Genomic DNA, 27633 nt, shown 5'->3' with positions numbered 1-27633 from the left:
TTCACTCACATAATAAACATTTTTCCACGTTTCGAAATCATCTTCAGGATTATTACTTGCACAGGTGACACAGTATTTCTTCCGCTGTGTTATTCTTGGGCTGACGCTCTGAAGCGAGAGCTGGAGAAAGGGGCCGGGGGAGACGGCTCCTTGAACTGAATCGTTTATCCACATGATTCTAGCAAGGTGGGGGCTCTGCCTGACAGATCCGGATCACCTTGACCGCAGGGCCTGGACTCGGAGTGTGTACCTGGAGGACGGGCAGAGGCTCCCCCAACCCTGCCCATCCTGCGCCCCTGCCCTTGTGCCCAGAGACGCGGGTTCCAGCAGCGGCCTCAATCCTCACGCTGACCTTCACCCCCACAAACTACACTTCCTCTTCATAAAGCGCCCTGGCAGCGAGAGGCCCTGACGACACTCTGCTCTCCATTTTTATATCTGAATATCTCAAAGCACTTAGCAAAGACTTTCAGTTTCTCATTACCCCAAGGAGAGGAGGTCATTCGGGAAAATGGTACAAATATTCCCATTTGTCAAAAGCAAGAAGGAAGCGAGTTAAAAGGAAAATTCTCCCACTTAACTGAGCAAAACCAACCCAGGAGGGAATGCAAGGGTCTTTTCCGCCCCTCTCTGCACCCAGTTTGCTTTCTCCAAAGCAAATTCAGGAATCTCCTTACCGAAACGATGGCTTGGGGCCAAAACCAGGTTTCCATTTTGCTGAGAATCAATCACTCTGCAGTGGCCCCAGTTCAGGAGACCCGCCCACCTTGTTCTAGGTCTTAACCAAAACCAAATTCTCTTATGATTATAATTATGTAAAATGCATATTACATAAATATATACAGTCACCAAAGGGAAAAAACACCAGCAGGAAATACAATAAATACTAAACGAGGTGGTATAAACAATAGTTAAATTACGGGTGAATTTTTTTTCCTTTATTCTATTTTCAAAACTGTTTAAAATGTGGTTATATTTTCCCAGTGCATGGAGAAAAGCATGTGCTTCAGGGTCATCTCAACCTGCGCTCCAACTCCAGCTCTCCTTTAACCAGCTGGGTGACCTCAGGGAAATAACTTAACCTCTCTGAGCCTTATTTCCTGATAGGTACAACGGGAATCAAACCACTACCCGCCTTGTGTCCTTCAATCCCACAGAAAGTCACAGCACAGCATTTACGCATAGTTAGCACTCAGTAAATGTCTATTTCCTTCCTCTTTTAATAAAATGAAAATGTAAAGTCACCTCAGCTTGGGGACAAAAGCAAGACGCCCCCCCTGCATCCTCTCCAATTTCCTCCATATTCTTTCACCCGTCTCCCGGTGCCCCTCAACCAGCCCCCAGCACACAGACCTTAGGACGCTGGTCCTGGCTCTCCCGTGACTCACTGGAAAGCATGGAGGGGGCTCTGGGATAGAGAACAAGCCCCTCTCTGGCTTCCTCCACCAAGACAGGCCCAGGTGAGCTCCTCTGGGACCACACACGCCTCGTGCAACGACTCGGAGGACGCACAGGGCGATTCCCAGGTTTGCACCTTCCTGGCAGCCGCCCTCCAGGAACAGGTGCCAAGCTGCAAAGGCCACCTGCTCCCAGGGGAGGGCAAGGGCCACGCTCCCGACTGCTAATGAGAGGCCAAGGAGAACCAAGATGGCGCCAGCGTCTGGGAGACTGGGTATCAACTCCTCCCTGGGCCAGGCCAGCCCAAGGACTGCCACCTTGGGGTCCAAGAGCCTGGCCTGGGCACAGCAAGCCTCGTCCCTGCTCCCTTCAGGGCTCCCTGTTGGGCCACCCTGTTCGTTTTGCTGGTTTGGCAAGTACACTTCAGCAGAATTCTGGTGGCCGCAGCCTCTGGGCCCGGGCTCCAGCCTGGCCTTGGGCATCCTGACACCCGAACACAGGGACAGGCCTGAGCCCTCCGCCTTCCTGCCCTCCTGATGACAGATGGGGAGGAAGGAGTAGTAACAGCATAATATCAATAGTAGTTGTCCCTTATTACCACCTGCCAAGCCTTGTGCCAAGCACCTTACCAGCACTGTTTCATCTCACCCCCCAGCAGCCCCATGCTATAGGCACTGTTATTATTCCCTTTTACAAATGAGAAACCTGAGGCTCACAGGGGTGAAGATGGGCCTAAAGTCACAGTAGTAATAAACGAGGGACGAGGCATTTGAACCTTTGCCCTTCACCACGATTCTCCGGTGTCTCCGCATGGGGGCCATTCTCCCAGCCTGGCTCCTAAAGTAACCACAGCGCAATGGGCCTTTTTCAGAAAGGGGCCCCTGAGAGGCATCTCCAGCCACCAGGGGACACACCCGCCCCCAAAGAGCGGGCTGTAATTCTGCCAAAATGAGCGCCTCTCCTTGCCTCTTGCCCCCCAGGAAGAAGAGAGCTTCCACACCTCCACTGAGAGGACAACAGGCTAAAGAGATGCCATTTTACAAATATAAGGTGACTGGAGGAGCATATGCAAGGTGGCCATCCCTGGCTCTCCTGAGAATGTTTAAGTGGGGAGGCCTAGGGACACGGGCCCATTGGTAAGGGACAGGTACAAGTAAGTATCTGTTGACCAATTTACTAGTGTGGCCATGGTGGAGAGGGGAAATATAGGGACAGAGGCAGGGCCCATGGCATACAGGAACCCTCAAAACTGCAAGCCTTCTTTGCAAACCAGGGATGATGTCAGCTCAAAATCCTTTCTTTAAAAATTAAAATAAGTCTCTAACAGGAGGCTAGACGTGGGGCGGGCACCCAACAAGGTTCCCACAGCATGGGCCACCAGCTCCCCCCAGTTGCCAGCAGCAGGTCCCATGGAAGCTGGTGGAGCGCAGCAGGGTGGGGGCCGGGTGGGCCACCCGGGGCAGACAGACTCCAGTCGTGCTGAGCACAGCACATCGCTTCATTCAGGAACCCAGAGTAAAATGTACAGCTGGCTCTAGAGTTGATTCAGCCCTTAACTCGTTCGGGATCGCTGGTGGAGCCACTGAGGCGACTCCGGGGGGGAGGGGGGGTGCAACAAGCTGGGGGAGGGGGTTAAGCCATCCCTGGGGAGGGCGGGCAGGCTGGGCAGAACCCCTGTTGATATTGTTGATACATACTAAAAGAAATCATAATTCTTTTCAAAACCCCTTTAAAAATCAAACAAGCATTGGGAATTCAGGGAAGGGGGAGCAAGTGTGAGGTGGGGGGTAGGGTTGGGGGGAGCTTGTTTTCTACCCACTGCCAAATTCTCATTTACTGTCAGCTCCAATCCATTTGGAACTCACTGACTCAATTGCCTTTTCACGGGGAAAGGAGCCTGCACAATGCAGGGGACTTTTCAGCTCCACATTAGCACACGGGGCGCTGGGCAATGTCCGGGAATAAACACACACGTCCCTCCCAAAGGCCACTGACCCAACTCCTACCCCCAAACAACCCAGCCAGCCCTGCCAGGGCCACATCTGCTCTCCCCTATTTTAATACTTTGAGGTTTTTTTAAATGTAGTTTGGCCAGTGAAGAAGTGTACGGATATGTATGTATGTGCGCGCACAGGCGCCTGTGCACACGGGCTCACTTATATGTGTGCTGGGAGGGGTAGGGACTCTAACTCACAAGTGGAAGGGCCTGCAAGAGTTAATTGTGGGGTGGTTCCAACCCTTTCTTTTGCCCAAAGAAAGGAGGGATGAGGAGAGATGGAAAGAAGGGATCCAAATTAGCGTTCCAGAAGAAAGGGACTGGGCGGGGCGGGGGGGGGGGGGCCGCTCATTTAAACTAATTCTAGAAAGTGTTGATTATAGAAAAATCAGCATTTGGTCGAGGAGTGTCCCCAAGAACTTGGCAGTCACAAAAGCTCTTCAATAATCATTATGAAAATAATATCAAGAATTATAACAATAATTACAATAATGTTGGTCCCCATTTTTCAAGCGCTCGCTCTGTGCCCAGCACTATACTAAGTGCTTTCATTCATCAGTTCAGTCAGTGATCTCAGGGACCCAATGAGGCAGGTACTATTTACTGTTAGCCCAATTCCACAGGGTCAGAGAGTTAAGACCCCTGCCCAAGGTCACAGAGACCATAAGTGGGAGAAGGATTTCAACCCCATTCTGCCCAACTCTAGACTCGCTGTGTCACCCTGCCCTAGGAGAGAGGAAGCCTGCAGTGGGATCTAAAGAGAAGGCGGCCCCAGCACCTCGGAGGCCTTGGCACCGGGTAGGGAGCCTTCTTTGACGTGTGGGTACATCCCTGCTGCCCAGTCCCCAGCTCCATCCCTGTCCCTTGGGGGTTCGTCCCTTTAGCCCAAGCTCTGAGGGAAGCACCCCTCTTACACTCCTCCTGTTCAATAGAACTTTATGCACTGATGGGATGTTCTAGATCTGTGCTGCCCGGCACAGTGGCAACTGGCCACCTGTGGCTATGGTATTTGAAACGTGGCTAGTCCGTCCAAGAACTGAGTTTTTCATTTAATTTCACTTAAATTGCCACATGGGCTAGTGGTTACTATATTAGACAGTAAAGATCCAGAATCCTTCTAGCTACCCCTTTCCCTCCGAGTCCAAGAGCTATTTTGGAAATAAGCTAGAAGCATCAGAAGACAGAAGCACGGCCCAGGAGGAAGGCTGCCGCCTCAGCACCAAGCATCTCCTCCACAAAGTCGTGGCCTTCGAAAGTCACCGGTCAGCCTCTAGTTTAGCTGTCTCCCTGCCTCCACCCCTTCCTTCTTATCTTTCTTTCCTTCCTTCCTTCCTTCCTCTCTCCCTCCCTCTCTCCTTCCCTCCTTTTCTCCCTCCATTTCTTTTCCCTTCCTTTCTTTCCTTCCTATCTTTCTCCTTCCTTCCTTCCTATCTTTCTTTTCTCTCTTTCTCCTTCCCTCCCTCCCTCCTTCCCTTCCTTTCTTTCTTTCCTAGAAAAAAAGCATCAGTTTAATTAGATAAATCCTCTGAGCACGTGGCCTGGAGTTCGTCACGGAAATTAACCTGCTCCCAGATCTTAGATAGTGAAACAAGAACCAGGGTGTTTTGGCACAGCACAGTGAAATGGGAGAGGCCGATGGAGTTTCATACACCTCATACACCAGAAGTGCCTCTCGCCCCTCCAGTGCCCCCCTCTTCAGCCCCTACGCCCTTGCCTCCTTAGGTCACCGCCTCCAGGCCACCTCTGCTTCTTCTCCTGGCCCTTCCCTCCCAACCTCCACCTAGTCCTGAGGAGTGCCCCAATGGGGCGGGATCCTCCCAGGGCAGGGGGACACCTCAGCTCCATCCACGCCAAGCCTGGCTCCCCAGCTCCCCTTTTGCGAAGCACGGAGCCTGAGCCTCCGCAGTTAGCTCCACGTCATCCAGGGGACGCTCCTTAGGCTTGACCCAAGGCTGGCCTGTTACTCCTCTCCTCCTCATCCTGCAGCCCCTACTGTGTACTGCTCACTGGGCTAAGTGCGTTCCATGAAATGACGCTCAGTCACACCTCCGCAAATGTTAGCTACGATTACTGTCCTCTCACTTAATTCTCACAAGGTAGGGATTCCAGCCCCCATTTTACGATGTGCAAACAAAGGATTGGAGGACTTAGTTTGCCCATCTGGGAGAAACACGTGGGTTCACACTGGGCTCAGCCTGACTCCAAAAGCATGCTCTTTCACCCTCTGCCAGCCACACCATCTCCATCACAGCAGAGCCGGCACACACAGGCCCCTGGGGACCACCAGACTCAGCACAAAGCTCACAGGTCGTGCGAACACAAGCAGAGGCCACTGGCACCTTGCACCAGTTCCTGCGGTCTGCCCCCACCCCAACCTCATGGCCTCCCCTCCCAGATAGCTCCCCTCAGCTCCAGGAATGCCAAGTCTGGCCTCAATGGGGAAGAGAGACCAATGGCCCCTGCCCTGTTCGGGATCTGACTCCAAATGTGGGCACAGTCTTGCTTCTCATCCTCTTCTGACTTATCACCAAAAATACCAGGAGGACCCCAAGGCAGCCCAGAGAGGTAAAACACAAAATCCAGGATTGCCAACCAATACCACAACATCCTGCACCTACCGGAGTGTGGCCCCCAGATATATAGGGGGCGAGCACCCTCCACTCTCCCACCCACAGCACTCCCTGGTGGGCCACAAGCATGTCCACGCTCACCCCTGATGTGGGTCTGGAATACATACAGGTGCCAGGCCTGTTCTAAACACTTCATACGTCTTAGTCATTCTAATCCTCACATCAACCCCACAAGGTGGGTACTGTTATCCCCATTTTACAGATGAGAAAACCGAGGCACAGGCTAGTTAAGTGACGGATGTAAGGTCACGACTTTGATCCCCAGCTAACTGGCCCCAGAGTACATAACCTACAATATATACAGCTCCTGTATATACTCATGGCTCAAAATAGCTAAGCACACCCCACGCCCTGAATGGGATCCCGCATACTGCCTAAAAACAACCCCCAAACTCAGCGCAAGTTCCCAATGATAAGAGAACCAACCTACAACCTGTTACAAAAATGCAACCCCAGCAACATACACTACGTCCAGGCCCATGGCTTTCTGGTATAGAATTCACAGGGATCCCCTTTGACACTCATCCCCTATTACATAAAATCAGCTCATCTGACACCGGGGGCACCCTGCACCTAACAATGTGACCATGATAAATTCTTCATTATGCTTAATTATTTCAGATGACTCGCACAGCTACGAGCCCAGCCGACTGTCAGAGCAACCCTATGAGGGCAGTAGCGTCACAAGCCATTTGATAAGAGAGGAAACTGAGGCCCAGAGAGGTCAAATGACTGGCCCAAGGCCACACAGTGATTTACTGCAGAGCTAGAACTGAGATGGGGTCTCCTGATGCCTACAACTAGACCTCAGCAGTGCTCTGGACCACCCAAGGCTCACCCCGTCCCCTCATCCCAGACCAGGATGCTGGGGCTTGGCCCACAGTCCCCCCACAAGGATCAGATTTCCCTGAAATTCCCAAAGGAGCCTCTGGGACTAGTGGGCCCGGAAATGGCCCTCACATAGCGAGCTGCACAGCTGAGCTCCCCGGGGGTGAGGGGGGCGGGCAGAGCTGGAGATGCTGGCACAGCCCCCGTGGGTACTCTGCCAGCAATTAGTGCTGGGGAAGGGTGCCAGCCTGGCAGAGCTCATTCCCCCACCCCTTTTCTCATTTACACACACACACACACACACACATACACATACACGTTCACCCACCCCGAGAACAGCAGCAGAGAGGCAGCGCGGCTTCCTTTCGGTAAATCTCGTCAGCAAGGCACACGCAGGGCATGCAATTTGGTCATTACTGCTTTTAAACAACAGAAAAACAGAATCCACCCGCCATTAACCCGTCCTGCTCTCCCTCCGGGCTTCACACCAGCTCAGTCACCAGCCTTCATCTCTAACTCCCACGCACCCCCTTGTACATGCTCCCCAGAAGTTGCTTTCCAAAAGAAACACAGAGCTTTAAAAAACCCACAAAACCTGACTCCAGTAAGTCAAACCTGAATTGCATCTCCCTGCCCACCTCTGTCCCCAGAGAAAACAGTCTATTGTTCTGACATGAGCTTGGCTAAGACCCTTCCTCAAACACCAGGGATCCTAGAGAATGCCAGCCGGCTGGCGGGAGGCTGCCTCTGGCCTGCAGAGGGGCATCTACCTGGGTTCCCCTCCTCGCCTTCTCCAGAGGGGAGCCTGAGTGCTGGCCCTGATCCACCTGCGAGGGCCTGTGTCAGCCTGGTGCGGCTCTGCTCTCCCACCACTGAGGCAGGCAGGGGTGGGAGTGGTGGTGAGAACCGACTTTGCCTCCTCACTGCCCCCCTCCCCACTACAGTCCTGGAGAACTGGAAAGAAGCCCACCAGAGCAAGGGACCCCAGAGGGTCCTTAGCTGGGTTTATAAGATCTGTGAAACCTCTCAAAGTCTAAGCAGTATTTATGCTTATGAGATTTTTTTATTATTAAGAGGATTCTCAAAGGGGACACATGAACTCAAAAGGGAAGAAGCAGAGACCCCCTGCGCTCAGCAGTGCCTCACGCCCAGGTGGCTGAGAACACAGGCCTGGACTCCAACTGTCCCTCCCGCAAGGGGCCCTGACCGGCTGCCTCCCTACGGGAGCAGCGAACACCCTCCTCCTCCTCGCCTTGCCTGGAAGCTGCTCACTGGGAGCGCCGGCCCGGGAGCCGTGCCATGCCCCTGGGCCAGTGCCCACCCGCCCTCCTGCGGGCCTGCCAGGGCTGCCCGCAGACCAGGCAGAGGACAGGCACAGCAGAGCCCACCAGCGGGGAGGACAGAGGAAGCCAGCGGCTGCTCTTAGAAAACCTCGCAGATCCTCTAAGCCACCTAGTGTCCGGAGCTGAGCTCTGGCCACAGCTCTGTCCTTCCTGCTTCCCAGAGCGGACAATGCCCAGGAGTTGGAGCCAGGGGGGCAAGCCCCCAGGGGGCCTTCTCTAGGATCCGCAGGACAGGGGGCAGGGGCTGAGCTGGCTGGGAAGACAGTGCCCAGGAAAGAGCAAAGGCCCTGAGGCCCCTGCCCCCCTCTCCCACCGCCTCCCCAAGGCAGGGCTGACCCAGGGCAGATGTTCCCATCACCTTGCTCCTTACCCCAGCAAGTCACGCTCTCCTGGAGCCTCAGTGTCATCTCAGACCTCTGCACCCCCCCGATCCCCCCAACCCCCATCCCAACCTTGATCTCTAGCACGGCCTCCCAAACCCTGGGCCTGCCACTCCTCCGGGGCCGCTTGCGCCCCCACCTCCTACCCCCTCCTCTGCTCTCTCTTTTCTCTGTGTCCTCAAGACTCCTCTCACCTTGAGAAGTGTTAGGATTACCCAGCATTTACACTCAATGCTCTTCTTTATTCCTTAAGACTTATTAAGAATGATAATGAGTTCCGAAGGAGCCACACGTCTCTCTCTCTCCCTCTCTCTCTCTCTTCTCCATCCTTCTCTCTCTCTCTCTCTCCCCACCCCGCTACTTTGCTCTCTTTCTCTACGTGTCTTTTCCACCAAAGACACACAGGACAAATCCAGACCAAAAGGAAAAAAAATTCCAACAATAGGGAACAAGGGCACTTGAGGATTTATATTCAATAAATCCCTCTCTCTTCTGCCCTCTCCTTAGTTGTTCTCAATTATTCAGATTAAAAAAAAAAAACTCCCCCTTCTCTTCCCACTGTCCAAGCCACCCCTCACTCTGCTGGACTTTGAGCGGGGGACCGGGAGAAGGGCCCGGCTTGCCTGCACAACCTCGTTAACGTGCAGCTCTTAAACGGTTGATTAATTTTTGCAGAATTTACGATAGGCTTTAGCTATCTCCCCCCCCCCCCCCCCCCCCGCCCCCTGCGAACACTGTGGCCTCAGAACCACAGCAACTTAATTTGGTGAACTTAAGGGGGGCGAGATGGGGGTGCCCCCTTCCCCACTGGCCTCCTGCGGCTGGAACCACCGGCAGCTCTGTGACAGACGGAAGACACACAGATGCCAAAGGCCAGGCAGGAGACAGACCCGCTCACGGAACGGCATGGCACCCACAGGGGAAATCACCAGGCAGCTAGAAGCCACAGCTAACTTTTGGCTATTTGGGACTTTTTAATTCCAAAATAAGGAAGCCAGCAGAAAGTGGGCAGAGAGGAAAGAAACCCTCACAGCTGGCAAGGATGCCCAAGTTCATGCCCACCAAGCCACACCACGCATCCCAGCAGAGGGGCCGGCCTTATCGGTCTGCCGGGCTGCCCTTCAGAGAAGGGGAAGAACAGATCCTAATGAAATTACGGTTTTTAAAATGTCTATAAATTAAATCTCTCTCTCTGTGAACCTCCTCGTGAGCTCCCTCCTCTACAAGCCTTGTTTGCCTCTCCTCGGTTCCCTCTGCTCATGTCTGTTTTTCTGATATAGACATCAAGAGGTTACGGGCTCAATTACAACTCCGCTGGAGTCTCAGCATCAGACTTGCCTGGCCTTCTCTTCTCCTCTTCAGAAACCAGATACCAAATAAATCTCTCTTCTGCTTTATATTTTTATTTTTAATGCCAAAAGCCTAAAGATTCATTCGGTTGACTCACAGCCTCTTTTAACTTACTTCAGATGAAGGGAAATGTCCTTTTTAATTCTGTCCGAGTATAAATATAATATAAATGCTTTTCTCTTTATCTCATTCCTCTTTCTTAAGGACACACACAAAACCTCGGCTATACGTGAAATTTCAAAAAGTGGGGGACAGAGGACAAATGTGCTTAATTAACACACGTCTGCTGAGGGGCAAAGGAGGTGCTGGAAAATATCAGCTGGACATCTAGTATATTTCTAAAGTTAAGGGGTGACATCATAAGGCTTCTTATTAGCAAAAGGTCCATTTAAAAAGGGTGGAACATAACTGGAACATAAAAAAGGACAAACTTTGCTTCTCCCTTCCCCAACACTGGCACTAGACACCGAAGGGAGATATGCTGTCTATATCATTTTACATCCTCAAAAGCCGCCCCTCCCCCCGCACCAGAAAAAAAGTTTAAAAATCCAAGTCACGGTCACTCATCATTGCTGTCAATTCCTGAGAAGCAGAAACCAGCTTCGAGCCGTAGGTCCAAGGGGGAAAAACAAAAATAAAAAACCACTATAATTTGGGAAATACTAACCAGAGGGGATTCCAAAAGGTACTTTTCCAGAGAAAAGCGCTGGAGACAAAGGCTGGAGAAAGCTAGAGCTCAAGGAGAACCAAAAAGAAAAACTTTGTCTTTCCAATTAACTAGACTGGGAAAAAGAAGGGGAAGGGGGGCACATTACTAGCAACTCATTAGTTCTTTCCTGTAAACAATTTAATTAAATTCTGCTAAATACAGGAGAAATACTCCTTTTGGAGTGCTTCCCCCCACCTCGAAAGCAAATTCCTCCAGGTGACTCCCCTATGCCCACACTTCCCCGGCTGCACAACCTTCAGATGGATTTCCAACCCAGGCGTGGACCGCACTGCTCACGCTCCAAGAATGACAGCCTCATATGTCTGAAAGCTGACACTTCAGCTTTTAAAAGAAATGGGGGAAAATAAGCTGTTGACTTCTTGGTTAAAGTATTTTCTTGTTCTAACTCATGTTCTTATGTCACTGGGCTAAAAAAAAAAAAGAGAGAGAGGAAGAGAAAAGAGAAGAGAGAAGAGAGAGAGATATGACTTTCCTTGAATGATCTGTTTAACCTAAGCCAGAGGAAAAAAAAGAAAGTCATTAATTACTTATGTGAGCTATTGCTTCAGAAAGACAATAAACCTGCCCGGTCGCCATGGATATGACATATTTGCTCTGAAAACAACACAATAATTAGCAAAGGGGAAAGATACAAGGAGAATATGCAAACTCCTGAGTTTAAAGCCACAGTGTTCTTTTCTACCCGTAAGCCTCTGTTCTGCTTGCAATCCAAATCAAACAAATTTTTAAAATATAGCAAAGGGGGAAATAACAGGAATGGCTCCTCTCTCCTCTGAGCTGAGAAGCAACAACCACTCCACCCGCTTCCAAAATAAAATAATATAAAAGAGAACCAGGATGGCAGAAGGACAAAAAAAAAGTCAAGTATTGCTTCTGTTTTATTTCCTATAGCAGGGGTGGAGTCTGAGGTGTGTTTTCTTTCTCTCTTTTTTTTTTTTTAAGTGTACTCTTATTTAGCATTGGACCTTCTGGCCAGATATAAATTTATTTATGAAAGTCAAATGCCCGGTGTGTGGCTCACCCCTCCCCAAAGTAAATGGAAATGTGAAGGGGTGGAGGTGGGGGTTTCTAGTCGAAAAAGCAAAGCAGTATACTCAGAAAGCATCAACTGGAGAGAGGAACAGCCACCCCCCCACCTCCAAGAAAATGGAATCCAGGCCTTACTTTAATATTAAAAATGCATTAAATGGTTTTACCTACAACTTAGTCCCAGAGGATCATTAGGAAATGCAATCGCTTTGTATCATATCTGTCAGTGTGATAAATATCTGAGTCCAGAGCAGGTTTGCAATTTTTCAGAGTGTCACAAACCAAGATAATTTTTTCCTGCCTTACTTTCTGAATTCACTACACCCACCCCTTCAAAGTCACAGAAAAATACCTGAGGAAAGGAGAGGAAAAGAGAAGAAAAGGAGAAAAAGTTGATATGCTCTCACACACCGGACAGAGGTTACTGGTATTCCCCTAAAAAGTAGGGAAATTAGGACTGTAAAATATTTGGGTGAGTATTAAAAAACAAATTTTAAACACTCCACTAAGTTTGAGTAAAAACTCCTTTTCCCCTCTTCCCAGAGGCTAACTTTCCAAAAACAGATGGTCAGGATCTAAAAGAGAAGCAAATATACCTCAACCCCCACAGGCAGAGAACTCTAACTTTGAACTTCTTTTTAAATTAAAAGGGGGGGGGGCCGAGATAAACTATTAATAAGTCTGAAAAATTAGCTGAGCTACAAGTTTTGTTTTTCTTATTCAAAAAATTCTTTAAACACAAGGGTAGCAGATATAAAGGAGAGGTTCACATTTGACTGACTTCCTATTTTTTTAACAATAGTTTGTTTTTTTTTTTTTAAGATTGGGCTCTTTGATCTTGAAAGAATTTTGCTCTTATATGATGGGGAAGAAGGGGGTGGTGGTGAAATGATCTGTTTTAAATGATGATGCAACTTAGGGATCAAAGCCTTCGCTTTCTTCTAGCCATAATAAGCTGTACTTGCCACAAGGCGTGAGACTCTCCGGGCTCCTCTCCTTCGTAAGAAGGGAATAAAATGCACAGAGAAAGACATGAAGTCTCTGCAAGGTGCAAAGTCTAAAAAACAACAAAAAAAGAAAAAAAGAAGGAGGAGGAGACACTGCCCCTTTAAACGTTTTAGTGCATATGGAGTTTGATTTCTGAAAGAGATCAGTTTAACATCTCCATAGAAACCAGCAACAGATTATCATCAACAGAATAAATAACTAGTCTAATAAATTAAACAGGAGGCATAAGATCGCTGGAAACCTGATTACTGAAGTTCAACAATATTCCCCATAAACTCTCGTTAACCGCCTATAAGGTGGCTAACAAGATGGGGGGGGTCAATCTCTCCACTCCACCGGATTCTGGGGAAAGAGATGGGGGCCGCTGCCGTGAAGGGAAAAGTTCCCCACTCCGCCCTGGAGAGGGTCTGAGAGCGCGAGCGAGGGGCAAACCATAAAGCCGAAGTTTGGGAAGTGGGAAAGCGGCTGAGCGTCGGGGGAAGTAGCGCGAGCCGCCGGAGATGGCGCGGGACGCGACGCCCGCCCGGGACGCACCGCCTCGCCGCCACCAGGGCGCAAACCCCGAGCTTTGCGCTCGGGCGCCTAACGGCCCAGCGCCCCCTCTGGGCACGTGGAGCGCAGCCCAGGCGCAGCCCCCGGGGACCTACTACCCCCCTCACCACGCCCGGCGCAGCTGCTCCTGCTCAGCCCGGACAGCTCCCTTTAGGACGGCGACGTGTGTGTGTGTGTGTGTGTGTGTGTGTGTTTGTGGTGTGTGTGTGTGAGTGTGTGTGTGTCTGTGTGTGTGTATGCGCTCGCGCGCCGTGGGGTGGGCGCGGGGGGGGGGGGCGCACCAATTTACCCGGCGATCTGTTTTCTAGTCCCCTCGCGCGCTCTCATCGCGCGCCTGTACCGGTTTAGAGACGTCCTAAATTTACAACTTTGCCTGGCGACACCCTGGCTTTTTCCCCCTTGTCGCCCCCACCTCTTTGAGTGTGCGGAGTATTGGCGGGACAACCACACACTCTGAGGGTCGTGACCCCAGACTTCGCTGGGGCAGCGACGCATAACCCCCAGTCGCCCCAGCATCCAGCCGTGTTTGGGGGAGCTCCAGGCTCGTTGGAGGGATGTTTTCGCTGCTTCCCTGGTGGACAAATCATACACACCCGCACACGCACCCGCACCCTCCCCAGCGTGACTGGAAGGAGCTCCTCGCCGCACCCAGGGCCCGCTTCCCAACCTGAGGCTGGGTCAGGAAGAAGTTGTACGGAGCGAGAAGCGGCCCCCTGCCTCCCTCGGCACTCCTCTCCTCCCCCAACTCCGGACCCGGGTCGGGGATGATTCGGAAGAAGAATCTGCGCCCACCCCCTAGAGAAAAATCTATTATTATTATCTTAATCTACGCCCCCAAAGTGTCCCTCTCGCCGTGATTGACGGCGCATACACCTGTTCCCCTCGCCAAGGAGCTTCCAACGCTGGGGAGAGACATTCGCCCGAATGCTCCGCAGCGGCCCAGCGCCCACCCGCTGCCCTCGCCGGGCCAGTCCCCGCCCGCCGCCCCAGCGCGCCCCTGCCCGTCTCTTGCCACCCCAGTGGCCGCCCCCTCCCCTCCCAGGCCCGGCTCCCCGGCCCGCCCGCTCCTGGCCGCGCTGGCTTCGGAAAGAGAGAAAGAACAGAAAGCAAAACTTCCTGGCGGCCGACGGCCATCAGCTGCACATTCTGCAAATGCCACCGAGTAAAAATAAACCGGCCGCCGCTCCGCCCGGCCGGCTCACCCCGGGCGCACGACACGGCCCCCTGCCCCGAGAGCTCCCTGACTGTGGGTCCAGCCAGATCCCCTATTCCCGCGCGCCCGCTGGAGCCCCGATCCCCGGCACTCCTACCAGCCACCACGCGCTCCTTTGCCCTGAAGCTCGACCCCAAGTGACCGGGTGGCCAGGCCCTCTCCCGTTTGGTGCCCCCCTGCGCCCCCACAAGCTACTCTTCTCTCTGTCCTCCGCTTGGTGCCTATTTCAGCCATGCGCCCCTGGATTCAGGGCTCGCCTTCCCCAACTGCTAAGCCCCGAGGTCGCCCTCAGCCCACCCTGGGGGCACAGACCCCGCCAGATTCTCTCCCACCGTGGCCGAGCCCCCTGGGAGCGCACAGCTCCACCCGCCCGCCGGCCCGCCAGCCCAGCGTCCCACGTCCCCGGGCGCAACTTCTCTCCTGGCGCACAGAACAACCGCGGCAACTCCCCCGAACTTTTCCCCGGACCCAGGCGGGCTCCGGGCGACAGCCGCACGGCCCTGAGCCGGTGCCTGGGCTCCGTGTGCCCAACACTGCCAGCCCTGCACTGGGAGAGGCTGGGGTGGGGGTGGGGGTAGTGAGGAGCGCCACTTGCCGCGCCCGGAGCAGCGCACTTGAGACAAACTTCTCAAGCACAAATGAAAAAGGGGTCGCCGCTCCCCCCAGCCAAGCAACCTCTTGCCTTCCTTTTCCCACCCGGAGGCACCCCTTGGCACCCCGCGCCTAAGTGAACACTGCCTACCTCTGCCGGTAACACCTACACCCTGGTATGAGGGCACAAGAGTCGGCCGAAGGGGTTCCCCACCCACCCCTTCCTCTGGGCAAAGTCTTGCAAAGTCACCCCAGGCGCCCCTCACCCCTGCCTCCTTCTCTGCCCTGGAGAGCGCACGAACCCATGCAGCAGAGGGGTGGGGGGGGGGGACGTAGGGGGAAGGAGTGATTACCCGGTATTGGAGAGCACCTGCCCCCCCCCCCACGGAGTCTGCAGCGCGGGGGGCGCCCCCACCCTATTTGCAAAGTCCTGCACTCGCGCCTAGCACCTCCCCCTCTTCTCCCCTACCCCGCCGCCCCCTCAGTTGGAGTAAGTGACCCCCAGGAGCAGCAGCCCTCCCCTCCCTTGGATCCGCGCGCTGGGCATTCCCCTGGCCACGGCGGGCGACGCGCCGCCCCGCGCCCGGGTGCCAGCCCTCCGTGCCCCCTGCCTCCCGCACGGCCGGAGTTGGGTGGCAGCCGCCGCGCGCAGGCTGGCTGGCTGGCTGGCTCTCTCGCTCGCTCGCTCGCCCGCTCCCTGCTGCAAGCGACAGCCCCGGGGGTGGGGGGCTGCAACGGGACAGGGGGCGAGGAGGGGAAGCACCCCGGGAGGCCTGCGGAGCTGAGGGGCTTGAGGGGGGCGCGGCGGAGGGAGCGCCGAGTCTCTTACCTGCACTTGGGGCGGCTTTGGGTGACTTTCCAAGTCCGGGGGAAAAATGTGTGTGTGTTTGGGATGGAGCGCCGCGGGTGCGCATGCGCTGCCCAAAGTTGCCGGATCCCGGATTTTTCGCTCCCAGTCTCCGCTCTCGCCCGCTGTGATTATGGAATTCTCCGCGGCCGAGCGGGCGAGTGGGTGGCATGCAAAACCAGGGCCGGATCGCGGGGCCGGGCTCCGCTCCACCCTCACACCCCAGACCTCCCCTCCCGGTTTCTTCCCACCCACAGCCCGGGCTCGGCTCGGCTGGCGCGCGCGGCTAGACGCGGCCTGCGGAGGAGCATCTGAGCGCGCGGCTCCCTTTTGCGGCTGGAAAAGCTTTCCACTTTCCTCAAATGAGTGGAGCTGAGGCCGGGAGACAAGAGAGAAGGGACGAGAGTGCGTTACTTCTCACCTGTTCTGAACCCCGAGAGCCCGTCTGCTTCCCCCGTTTCCACTGACCGAACTAGCTCTTTTCTGCAAGTTAGAATTTAGAATTGTCGAACCCAGAGGAACGTGATGTTCTCACTGTTTGATAGCCACTTTGCACATATTCTTTGCAAAGGAGTTTTTCATTCAGTCCATTGTGCAAGAAATAAATCCTTCAGTGAGCAAAGTAGGCCATAGGCCGTGAAGAATGAACCTGGGGGGAGTGCAGGTAATGAACATTAAAACAAATGAATAATATTATTTCAGAGAATGAAAGTATCCGTGGAGAAAATACAAGGAAATAGGATAAAGAGTGTCTTGGGAGAGCTAATTTCCCCCCTCCCCAGGTGACAGAGGAGGGCCTCTTTGAGGGGGACCTTCATACTCTGTTGGAGAAACCCCCCTTTCTCCCTTCGCCCACCCTGCGCACCTCCCGGTGGTTTGAGGTGCCCACACCAGGCCCAGCCTGGAGATCAGCAGCAGTCGGCCTCCCAGTAGCTCTGGTCCTGCCTTTCTCCGCCAGGCCACCCCCATGCCAGGACTGAACTAGTCACTGTACCTCTTTTCCCTTCTGAACAAGGACAGAATGGAAATATACCTGAAAGAACGGGGGAAACACTCAGATGGTGAGAGAAATAAGAAATTGACCACAATAGTAAACTAAATAGCTAAATGATTCCTCCAATAAATTAATAAAAATGCAAAATAGGACCCACAGCTTTGAGAAGGGTTCAACAGAATGCATTAAGCTAGGAGGAAATGCTACAGGCTGGTAAACACTGTTGCGGGCTGGTAGACTTTGGGGCCTAATCTGCAAGGTTTCAGCAAAGCCGCTCAGGACTGGAAGTGACTAGAAGCCCTGTATGGTAATTGCCTAAGACAGACATCTGCTGGGACGCATTCCATGCCCTGCCTTAAGATGGAAGTTAATTGGTAAATGGATAGAAACTGGGGACTCTATGGCCCTCTGGCCCTGAGGTGGCCAGGATTTACCCTGTCCCCTAATAAAACCTCCAGACTTGGGGAAGGAGGCTCAACCATCTCACACCCCTTAGATGCTGAGTGATCTCTGCTTGCTTTAGACTGGCTGGGAAGAAACTGACTCAAGGTAGAGCTTGTCCCCTTACCCCCTGGGATGGGTCTGGGAATGGGTTTAGGATTCGTCCACACAGGAAGCCCAGATCTAGGCATGAGACACACCTCTCGGGTTCATTTAGTTTTCTCCCCTCCTTCTCCCCATAATTAACAGGAAGTAGCAACACATCAATAATTAACAGTCCCCATGGACCACTGACCCATTACTCTCCATTGCCACCCCCAATCATCAAAGGCCTCCTCACTTCCCAGGACTTAGCTGCTGGCCTACCGCTTATAAGACCCTTGTGCACAGTGACTCAGCAGAACGCACAGCCCCAAAGATCTCAACCCCAATCCTGCCATTGTGCAGAAGGAGAAACTGAGGCACAGTGAAGGGTAGTGACCTGAGAAGTGGTGAGATAAGTCTTCTAACTTTTGATGTGGAGCTGGTTCCACTCCTGGGTCAGAATAGAGAAGTGGTTAAGGGCTTGGGCTTTGGGGTCAGACCCCAGCCGCTCATCAGCTGGGTGACCTTGTGTGAGGCGTTTGACCCCTCTTTGCCTCAGTTGCTCAACAGTAAAATGGGGATAATAATAGTGCCCACTGCCTGAGCTTGTTGAAAGGCTAAAATGAGTTAATGCAGGAAAAGTGCCTGGGCCAAGATAGTGATCGATAAATGCCAGTAATTGTCATTGCTCCTTGGGACATCCAGTGCTCCCTCTACTTCTCATTTCTTCCTGTCTTCTCTCCCTTCCTTCTTCTCCTCTGTCCTTTTTTTCCTCCAGCAACAGTCCTGCACTCATTCGTTCACTCAACAGGCACTTGCTGAGCCTCAGTGAAGGGCAGGGCCTTCCCAAGGCTGGGAAGACAAAACTGAACCAGACAGGCGCTGGCCGGGGACTTTGCTAGTCTCTCTCCTCCTCCTTTTCCCACTAGAAGGCTCCTCCCTACACCCAACAGCCACATCTCACCCACCAAACTTTTATTAAAACATTTATTCTTCCCTCTGCTTTTTCTCAGCTAGTTCGCAATTCTCCATCCCCCAGAGTCATCCTACCTCCTCTGAAGGAACCTCATCTGGGGTGGGGGAGGCTGGAAACGGGGAGGCTGGGAGGAGGGCACTGGGGTGAGGTGAAAAAGGAAGGCTCCTCTTCCTTTCCCAACCACCAACCCCAACTCAAAAAAAAATTAAAGCTGGGGGCCGGGAGAGAGCACCACCCCCAAAAAGCAGCCTCTGGTCTCTCAAGGCTCTCAGTGCCTGTCCGCCACCTCCACTTCCCCTGCAGGGAGTGAAATCAGATGCTCTTTTCCTCATTTGCTTCATTTTAGCATTTCCTGAGCTTTCCCTGAAATAAAATACAAACTCTTTGCCATGGTCAGCAAGATCTGGCCACTGCCTGCCCGTGGACCTCACCCCCCACCCTGCCCTCGGTCACACTGCCCTGACACACGAGCTTCTTGCTGTCCGGGAAAACACCAAGCTTGTCCCTACCTCAGGGCCTCTGCACTTGCTCTCTCTGCCCAGGATGCTGCTTCCTCGGCATCATTCTCTGCTCACATGTCACCTCCCCGAGGACGCTTTCTCCCTCCAGGAGCTCCCCAGCCTTTCTCTCTCTTTACCCTGTTTGAGTGACCACAATGATTTTGCTTATTCATTTATTTCCATATTTCCTGTGCCCCTGCTAGAATGGGAGGTCCTTGGAGGCAGGGGCTTTGTTCTGTGTCCCCTCATGTCCTCAGCACCTCCAGCAGTGCCTGGCACATAGTAGGTCCTCACTCTCTGTGAATCAGGCGCTAAATCAAGATAAGCCTATGAGATTCCTGCCCCTGAGGGGCCTATGCTGTAGGAGGATGATGAGAAAGCTCCTAGAACAAAGTTTGGGGAGGGAGGAGGAGCTGGTACACCCCAGGCATTGCCCGGAGTTGCCAGGTTGACACGGAGGCTTTGCCCTGTTTTCCACTCCCTGGCATTTTGCCAGGGGTCAACAGTGGGGAAGTAGATGGCTCTGGTGAACTGTGCCCCCACAGAGAAGGCTGCACAGGTGGGAGGGGAGGTGGCGTCAGCTAAGGACCCTATCGGAGTCATCTGTAGAGGCCCCTGCCTGCAAGTTGGCTGCCTGGGATCCAGAGCCGCTCCCATTTCTAGGCCTCCAGGGAAGACCCCGGCGTGCTCCCTGCCAGCCTGTGAGCTTCCTGAGGGCAGGATCTGCACGCCTGTTGCAGAAGCCAAGGAGCCAAACACAATGCCTGGACTCAGGAGCTCTCCGTGATGGATGGGTGAACAGATAAATCTGAGTCTGTCTCAGTTTGTGTCACTGGGAAAGCCTTGAAAGTCATTGCAGCTCCACTTCCTGGTCACAATTTTCTGGTTTCTGGTCCTCTGCAGTGACAGAAAGCAACACCTAATCGTACTTGAGTAGCTCTTATTTCTTGAGTGGCTATTTTGTGCCACGCACTATGCTAAACGCCTGTATTGTCCATTAGACCCCGACAACAACTGTACCAGGTGGTTATTACTATGAATATACCCATGATACAGATGAGGAAACCAAGGCAGAGAATAACTTTGCCAAGGCTGAACTGGGCTGTCTGAGTCCAGGGCCAATGCTTTTCACCCCCGGGGAAGAGCTGCTTGGGTGGGCAGGTAACAAAAGCCTCACTCCCTGACTTACCCCGGTGCAACAAGTGTTTACACATTTTCTCTGAGTTCATAAAGAGAAGAAACTTGAATGTGAGTGCATTGGGTGAGAAGGAGGGAGCAAGTGGAACAAATCTGTCCTTTAACTGCAAGTCTCATTTCAGTCCTTTAGCAAAAGACAAAAGGAACTGAAGAAATCACAGGGCCAAGCACCAGATTGTGTACACAGTAAGCACTCAATAAATGTTGACGAAGAGTCACTATTTTTAAGTTTAAAAAATTAGACTCTGTGCTTGTTTCCCGTTTTCCTAAGCTGCTTCTGATTTTGAGGTCCTCCTTGGGCGAGGTGTGTGTTTTTCAGGTTCCCTGGGCCTTGTCTGGCGCTTGCATCACAGGAGGTGCTCAATAGATGCTTAGTGACTGAATAATTAAACAAATGCCCGAGATAAGTGATTATGGTGATTACTGGGCAAGTTGTAATTAAAAATAAAAAAAAGCTGAGTGCATTTCTTTTATTTACGAATGTCTCCCTCGAGAGTCCTGGGAAGGGAGAACGGGAGAGGGGGCTTTTTCCCAAACACTAAGTTGGGTCCCTGAATCCCATCCAAGCCGATGAACTTGACAAGTCCCTCCACCCTTAAATTCTCTCATTCCTTTTGCAAAGGACGTGACTATTTGTTTCTGACTATATACCGCATACATGTTTACTGTAGAAAATTCAGAAACTGCAGATAAACAGGAAGAGGAAAATTTAAATCATCTGTAATCCCACCACCCATGAATAATCACTGTGGATGTTTTGGTGTATTTCCTGCCTGTCTAGGTTTTCTCTTTGTTTGTTTTTTGTTTTTCGCTTTGTTTTCTTTTATAAAATCAGAATCACACTGAACATACCGGTTTTTGTTTTTGTTTTCAGCCTGCCAGGTATACGTAGCATGAACACTTTCTCACGTCATTAAATATTCTTCTACAGCATGATTTTTAATGGCTGTATTGTAGTTTGATCATAATTTACTTAACCAGTCCCTCACTATTGGACACTTTGCACATCGAACTCGTTTCCAATTCTTTTCATTATTATAAATAACTCTAATGAATATCTTTGTCCGTAAGTAATCGTGCACATTCCTTAAAGTGGAATTGTTGAGTCAAAGTGTGTGCGTACATTTCAAAGCTTTGGAGTCTCTCCTTGCCAGATTGCCCCCTCCCCACAAGGCTGGGTGGATCTGCCCTCCCACCAGCAGCACAGTGTATGAGGAAGCCCATCGCTCTAGACGCTCTCCAGCCTTCAGTTTTCTCTCTCCCTCTCTTTTTTAACCCCTGTTAATTTAATGGGTGAAAGAGTCTGTGATTCTAGTAATGAATCCTTATTAGAACCGTGCTGGCCACAAGCAGGGGCTGTTTCAAGGTTTGAGCGGCCTTGTTCAGACCCACAACCTCAGGGAAGAGATGAGGAGAAGGGCAGACTCCTAGGAACCAGGAGCTGGAGCTGAAAGCTTAGCCCTTTTACGGGTTCTCGGGAGCTTCCAGAACGTCTACCTGAGCCCAGGCTTCTCAGGCATCTGCTCAACTCTTGGGGGCGGAGGGGTGGGGTCTATCTCAGTCTTTCAGCCTCAACAGAGATGAGCTCCTGCTTCCTCCTACCTCTCCACCCACACCTTCCAGAAACCTCTTTCGACAGAGGAGCCTTAGGGATTTCTATGCCATAAATACTACCTGTTTTCTGAGCTCAGGATCTACACTTTGTCCCTGCTTTCATTTTCCCTGCCTGAGCTCTCACTCAGTTCCAGTCAAGGGGCAGGCTATTTTGTTCTCTGGTTCAAACTTCTCCTTTTCTAGCTTGTTCTAATTAATTTACTTTTTTGATATTTATGTTTACCCCTGCCTGGTAACGAGAAGAATTGCAGGTGACTAATTTTTTCCTTTTAGGAAATGTTCCCTAGACCCAAGGCCTCTGATCTCCATGGCCCCTTCCAGCTTTAATATCCTCTGAACCATCTATCTTTTTTAAAAAACAGCTTTACATTTCTGAAAAAAAGGGGTAATTCACATTCAATGCTACCGGCTCAGGAAACACAGAGAAATACAAATATAAATATGACGCAGAAAATTAAAAAGTACTCTCAATCCAGGAGCTATGCATTTGGATGTGAGTTGGACTTAAAAAATCAAAATGAATTTAAATGAAACCCACCAGGTACCTCTTTTTGAGCCCACCCCAGCAGCCTGCCTGGATGATTTGAAGATGTGTGTGGATAGGAGAGTCCTTCATGCCAAGTAGTGAGGCATGTGTCTGATTTTATCTGTATGGGAGAGTGTGTGTGTGCGCATGTGCACATGCCTGTGTGGGACTACGTGTCCCTTTAAAGGAGGGTTTGGGTCCATGGAGGTATGGCCATGCTCTGTTTACACGCTGGAAGACTGTGCTCACGCTGTCAGCAGACACCTGAATACAGAGAAGTACAGCCAGGTGAAGGGCAGGGCTGACAGCTGACATCACCTCTTACCCAAAGATCTATGGGCGACACCTAACCCCTCCCACGCCAGCCAGGGTGGGGCAGGCCGGGCACCAGGGCCCTGTTGAATAAGGGAAACTGAGAGATGGAGAAGTCGAAGGGACCACCTGACCTCAGAGTGAAAGCCACCCTCCTGTGGCCTTTGTGGTTCCTACCACATACCACGTGGACCCATAGCTCAGTCCCTGCCCCTTCTTCCTTCCTCCCCACCTCTCCCAGATCTGAAATCAACACAGACCTCTGAGGGCACAAGCAAAATGGACTAGTCATGGCTGTGCTGCTCCTGTCTGAGGTTACGTAGCTGAGGATACGATCCTGCCTGAGGATACGATCCTGCCACGGGCAAAAGGAACCCACTGGGAGACTCCGGAAGTGGCCATGCTTCCTCCCGACTGGCACCTGTGCAGGGGCTGGCCGCCACCCATGGCACAGTGTCTCACAGAGGGCGGGGCTGGCCGAGGAGGCAGGAAAGAGCTGTTGTGCTGATGAGGTGCCGTCGTGTCACACGGACAGGAGTGCCAGGTAGCTGAATGTGGGTGGGGGAGGGCTGCCTCGCTGTGCCAACCTGGCCCGGATGTGAGCGATGGCCCTGCCCGCCTCTCCAGCCTCACCTCTCAACGCTCTCTCTGTCATGCATTTGCATACCCTCTGCTCCAGCGAGACAGAGCTCTTAGAGTTCCAAACGTGCCCTTCTGTGTCTCCCCTCCAGGCCTCTGTCCAGGCTGTTCCTTCTGCCCTGAAGACCTTTCTACTCTTTCTTAACTTGTCCTCCTCTCATTCCATTAAGACCAAAATAGGTATCACCTCTTCCAGGGAGACTTCCCTGATGTCCCTTGCCCAAAAGTGGGCTAGCTGCCTCAATTTGGGCTCCCATAGCCCCCTTGTTTCTTATGTCACAGCACTTATCACACTGTGTTATAATTGTCTTCTCCCAGTAGACTGTGTGTGTGTGTGATTTTTAAATCTACATTTAAATAATCCGTGTATTGGAGCATGGATTTCTGAATTAGGTCACATGCGTTCAAATCCCAGCTCTGCTACTTACTAGCAGTTTGACCTTGGGCAAGTTCCTGACCTCCTTCGGCCTCAGCGCCCCTATCTGTAAAATGGCAACAAAATCAATATCTGCCTCACAGCATTATCAGAAGAATTAATTGAGAAAATTCATGCAGGGCACTTAGCCTGGGTTCACACATAATAACTGTTGTTACTATTATTCCCAGTGTCTAGCAAAATGCTTAGAAAATGTCAGGCGAATGAGCGGCATCTCTGTGTTTGATGTGCACGTGCGTGTGGCTGTGTGGCCTATACCAAGGCCTGGTGGCATGGTGGGAGAACCAGCATATATGAGGAGGCAGGTCCTGCATAGATGTATGTGTCCACTCCAAAGGGTAATGGGCTGGTTATTTATGGTCAGGGCTTAAAAAAAAAAAAAAAAAAGACAAACCAGTGTTCAGTAATGACAAAGTAATTACCTTTTTATTATTTTTTCAATAGAATTCAGAGGAAGCGCGGGCCTAGGCCGTGGCCAGAACATCCAGCCTGGCTTTGTGAATATCCTGATGCTTTGAGCTACCCTCATTCCAACTGCCCGGCCAGGGAAAGGCTGAAGAGGACTGAGCAGTACTCCAAACACGGAAGAGGTAAGGGACGGAGGGAGAGGGGCTGCCCAGACTCCAAAACAGGAGCTCCGGACATAGTTCTTCTAAGCCCTGGCTGGGTTGTCTACATAGAATGGGCCAAACCAGAGCCTAGAAAATTTAACAGAGACCATTTCAGAGTGGGAAATTGAGGCCCAGAGAGAGGAAGCCACTTACTCACCCGTGACCAAGCAGCGAGTTAGTGGCACAGTGAGAGCAGAGTCCAGGTTGTCCTACCCGAAGCCTGTGTTCTTTACCATCATGTGACTCACTTGAAAATAGGGGTCTGACCCTAGAGCTTTGCCTCAAATTTCTACCTGGAAGGGGCCTGATTTGATAGAAGGTGACTTTTTTGAGGGATCCTTCATGGGATTGTTGGAGACATCATTTTAAGGCACCAGGACCCAAGATGTTAACTAGACTACACTTTGATTGGCATTATCTATCTATTAACAACTAATGGCCCGTGAGGGGACCAAATCAGCTTGAGCCTCTTGTGTGTTCATCCATCCATCCATCCACCCATCCATGCACACAAACTTCTGTTCATCCACCCAAACTTCTATCCATCCATCCAGCCAGCCAGCCAGCCACCTATCCATTCAATCATTCATCCACCCATCCCACCTTCCATCCATCCATCCATCCATCCATCCATCCAACCATCCATCCATCTATCCAATCATCCATCCATCTATTCATTCAATCATTCATCCACCCGTATAAGCTTCCATCCATTCACCCATCCATCCATCCATCCACTCACCCATCTATTTATCCAACAAACATTTGGTGGGTGCACCTGTGTGCCAGGCACCTTGCTAGAACCTGAGAGTCTGGAGATGATCAGACGCACAAAACAGAATATCTGGAGCAACTAGTGAAGAAAATTCAGCGGCACAGGAGGCTTCTCAAAAACACCAGAGATAAACACAGGTAGATGAAGGGTGACCTGACAGGAATCAAGCCCCCAGAATTCCAGGCCCAGCTCTGTCGTTTGCTTGCTGAGGGATCTTGGATAGGCCCCTTCCATTCTGTCTTTGCCATGGCTTCTCTTCCATAGACTAAGAGTGTTGGACTAGCTCGGAGGGCAGGTGGATCCTGTACAGAGAAGATCTCTTGGATGAGTAGTCCTTTGAGCAGGAGGTTGTGAAGCTCCAAGGGGGCAGGGCACAGGAGTTCCCTTGGTTTACAGCAAAAGGATGAGGACCAGAAGATTCTGGAAGAATAAGGAAGAGGAAAGGAAGGGTGGGGAATCTGCTCCAGCTCCACCCTGCACTCTGGATCCTCAAACCATTGCTCTACTTTTCCTTACCTGCCTGTGGGTCTCCTAGACCTGGGATCTCTGATTCCAGGTAACAGACAAAGCCCCTGTCCCTTTGTCCTCCATTCCCCACTTCCCAGCCCCTGCCTCCCCGCAGCTGTGATAACCCACACGTAGCACTCTGCCCTCTGGAATTTATTTTAAGGTCTTGGCTTGTTTATTTATTTTATTTAGAGATTTCTCGGTGCTTTGTGGGGAGGAAAATTCGAATGGGGCGATTATGAAATACTATTTCACCTCGCTGTTCATTCACAACAAACAAAGAGAAATGATTGGTGATTAAAAATGCATTCTCTCTGCTTGTTTTCTTTTGTTTTACCATTATGGAAATATTATAAATACTGAATACTAATCTAGACCTCCGGGACCTCACAGACCTTCCCGAAACCAAGGCTCCTGCTCTTCCCTGGGGCAGCCTCATGCTGTCCTCTGGGGCCCCAAAATATAGCTCAAACCCTCCCCGGAGGGTCCCAGGCCAGGAGACTCCATGACTCAGTCCTCACTGGACAGAGATTGAAGTCTCCCACTTCTTTGTCCTGGTTCCTCGCTTTGGCAGAAATAGTCAAGGAGAGCAGAGCCGTGGATATGCAGAGCTCTTGATTAGTCCAAAAGTTGTGATCATAGAGTTTTATCCCCAGAGTCCAGCACCTGAACCCCCACTCCCTGCTCCACCACTTCTTGGCTGTGTAACTTGGGCATGTGGCTTCACCTTTCTGAGCTTCCGTTTCTTACTCTGGTTGCTGGGGGTGAAAATGGTACCCACCTCGTAGGATTGCTTTGAGGATTAAATGGGGTCATAACATCTTATCACAGGGCCTGGCAAACAGAAGTGCTCAATGAATGTTGGCTTCTATCTCAATTAATTTCCCTTTCCCTCTTCCGGTCTCAGTTTCTCCCTCTGGAAAGTGAGAATGCTGCCCTCTAAGTTCCCCCCAGCTCCGGTGGGCGAGGCTTCTGCCTCCAGGATGAGCGGCAGTGGGGACATCCTCACGCATCCTGACTTTCTCTGAGACCTTGTCTGCTTCCCGGGAAGACAGCCTGTACCTGCTCGGGAGGCCTCCGAGTCAGAGCCTGCTTCCCGTGGCCTCTTTTTGAGCCACAAACCTGGCGCTTCCCCCGGTTCCGATCACAAACAGATAAGAGTCCGAGGGCCTGATCCAATTCCAAAGTGTTACACCAAGTCCAGATAAACAGTGAGTTCCGTGGTGTCCGCGTTCCTTTTATCTTTCACTTTATTTAACCAAATTAACTGCTCTCCATGTCCCCTGCGTGTGAGTGTCTCTCTCTGTCATATAAAATACAATCACGCTTGCTTGCTACATGTTTCAGATACTTTATCATTAACATCAATTCCAGCCAAATTAGGAGTTTCTCCCAACATAATTGCCCTTCCCATTATCCAGCACTTTATTTTTTCAAAGCACTTTCCGACCATTAATTAGTTAACCCTTAGGACGCCCCAGAGCCGACGCTCAATGTCACCCTCCCTGTCTCCCAGCTGGGAAGGAGGGTAGGGAGGGGTCAGGTGCTTTGTTGGAAGTCACCCTGGATGTGGGGGCTGGAGGCTGGGGTGGGACCTTGGGAATCCTCCCTCCAGACTCAAACCCTCTGTCTGGGCTGGGTCCAGGCCTGGGCTGCAACCGACTTTCATCTGATCTGAGCTGGCGGAGGGGCTGGGGGTCCCCAACACCTTTAAATGCCCTCACTCCTGATTCCCTCTATGGCTCACCAAAGGAAGCAGGGAGCAGAATGGAAGATTGGCTAGGTAGTGGCATCTCCTTTGCTGTGGGGAGCCAGGACAAAGGAAAGAGAATAAGACACCCATCAGACAAAGGGACAAGCAGGTGCCATGTCTATAGCCCAAACCGTTTATTTTTTCCCGCTACCAACAAACACCCATTGAGTGCCCCAAAGGTGCCAAGTAACAGACGTCCCTCCTCCAGAATGTCCAGTAGGCAAAGCGCCTTTGGCGTATGGTTACGGTTGCTAACAACCCAAGGGAAGACTTGGGGGTGGTTTGGAAAATTGAATCTCTTGGGCACCCGTTCCAGAAGTGGCTGTGGCTACCAACTGGGGCCCAGCTCCCTCCATAATTCTGCCAACACTTT

General features: G+C 51.7%; 1 protein-coding gene and 1 long non-coding RNA gene across 6 annotated transcripts in view; one reads left to right on the top strand and one right to left on the bottom strand.

Annotated features, from left to right (window-relative positions):
• CASZ1 (castor zinc finger 1) overlaps window positions 1-16015 on the bottom strand; it is a 150220-nt gene extending 134205 nt beyond the window's left edge. For 4 of the 5 annotated variants that reach the window (XM_070253616.1, XM_070253615.1, XM_070253619.1 and 1 more), the window contains exon 1: window positions 15878-16011. The gene's annotated coding sequence lies outside the window, so the exon portion shown is untranslated. Of the gene's footprint in view, window positions 1-15877 lie in introns of all 5 variants that reach the window. The other variant, XM_070253638.1, reaches the window with a different exon arrangement.
• A 6750-nt stretch (window positions 16016-22765) lies between these two features.
• On the top strand, window positions 22766-25815 carry LOC111772449 (uncharacterized). The gene is made up of 3 exons (XR_002806325.2): window positions 22766-23083; window positions 24059-24204; window positions 25265-25815. It is a non-coding gene; the product is annotated as an uncharacterized lncRNA (long non-coding RNA).
• Window positions 25816-27633: the final 1818 nt, after the last annotated feature.

This window comes from Equus caballus, chromosome 2, assembly GCF_041296265.1.
Source record: "Equus caballus isolate H_3958 breed thoroughbred chromosome 2, TB-T2T, whole genome shotgun sequence".
Taxonomy (NCBI): Eukaryota; Metazoa; Chordata; class Mammalia; order Perissodactyla; family Equidae; genus Equus; species Equus caballus.
The sequence above is the reverse complement of the archived record's forward strand: the minus strand, read 5'-3'. Positions and strand labels throughout refer to the sequence as shown.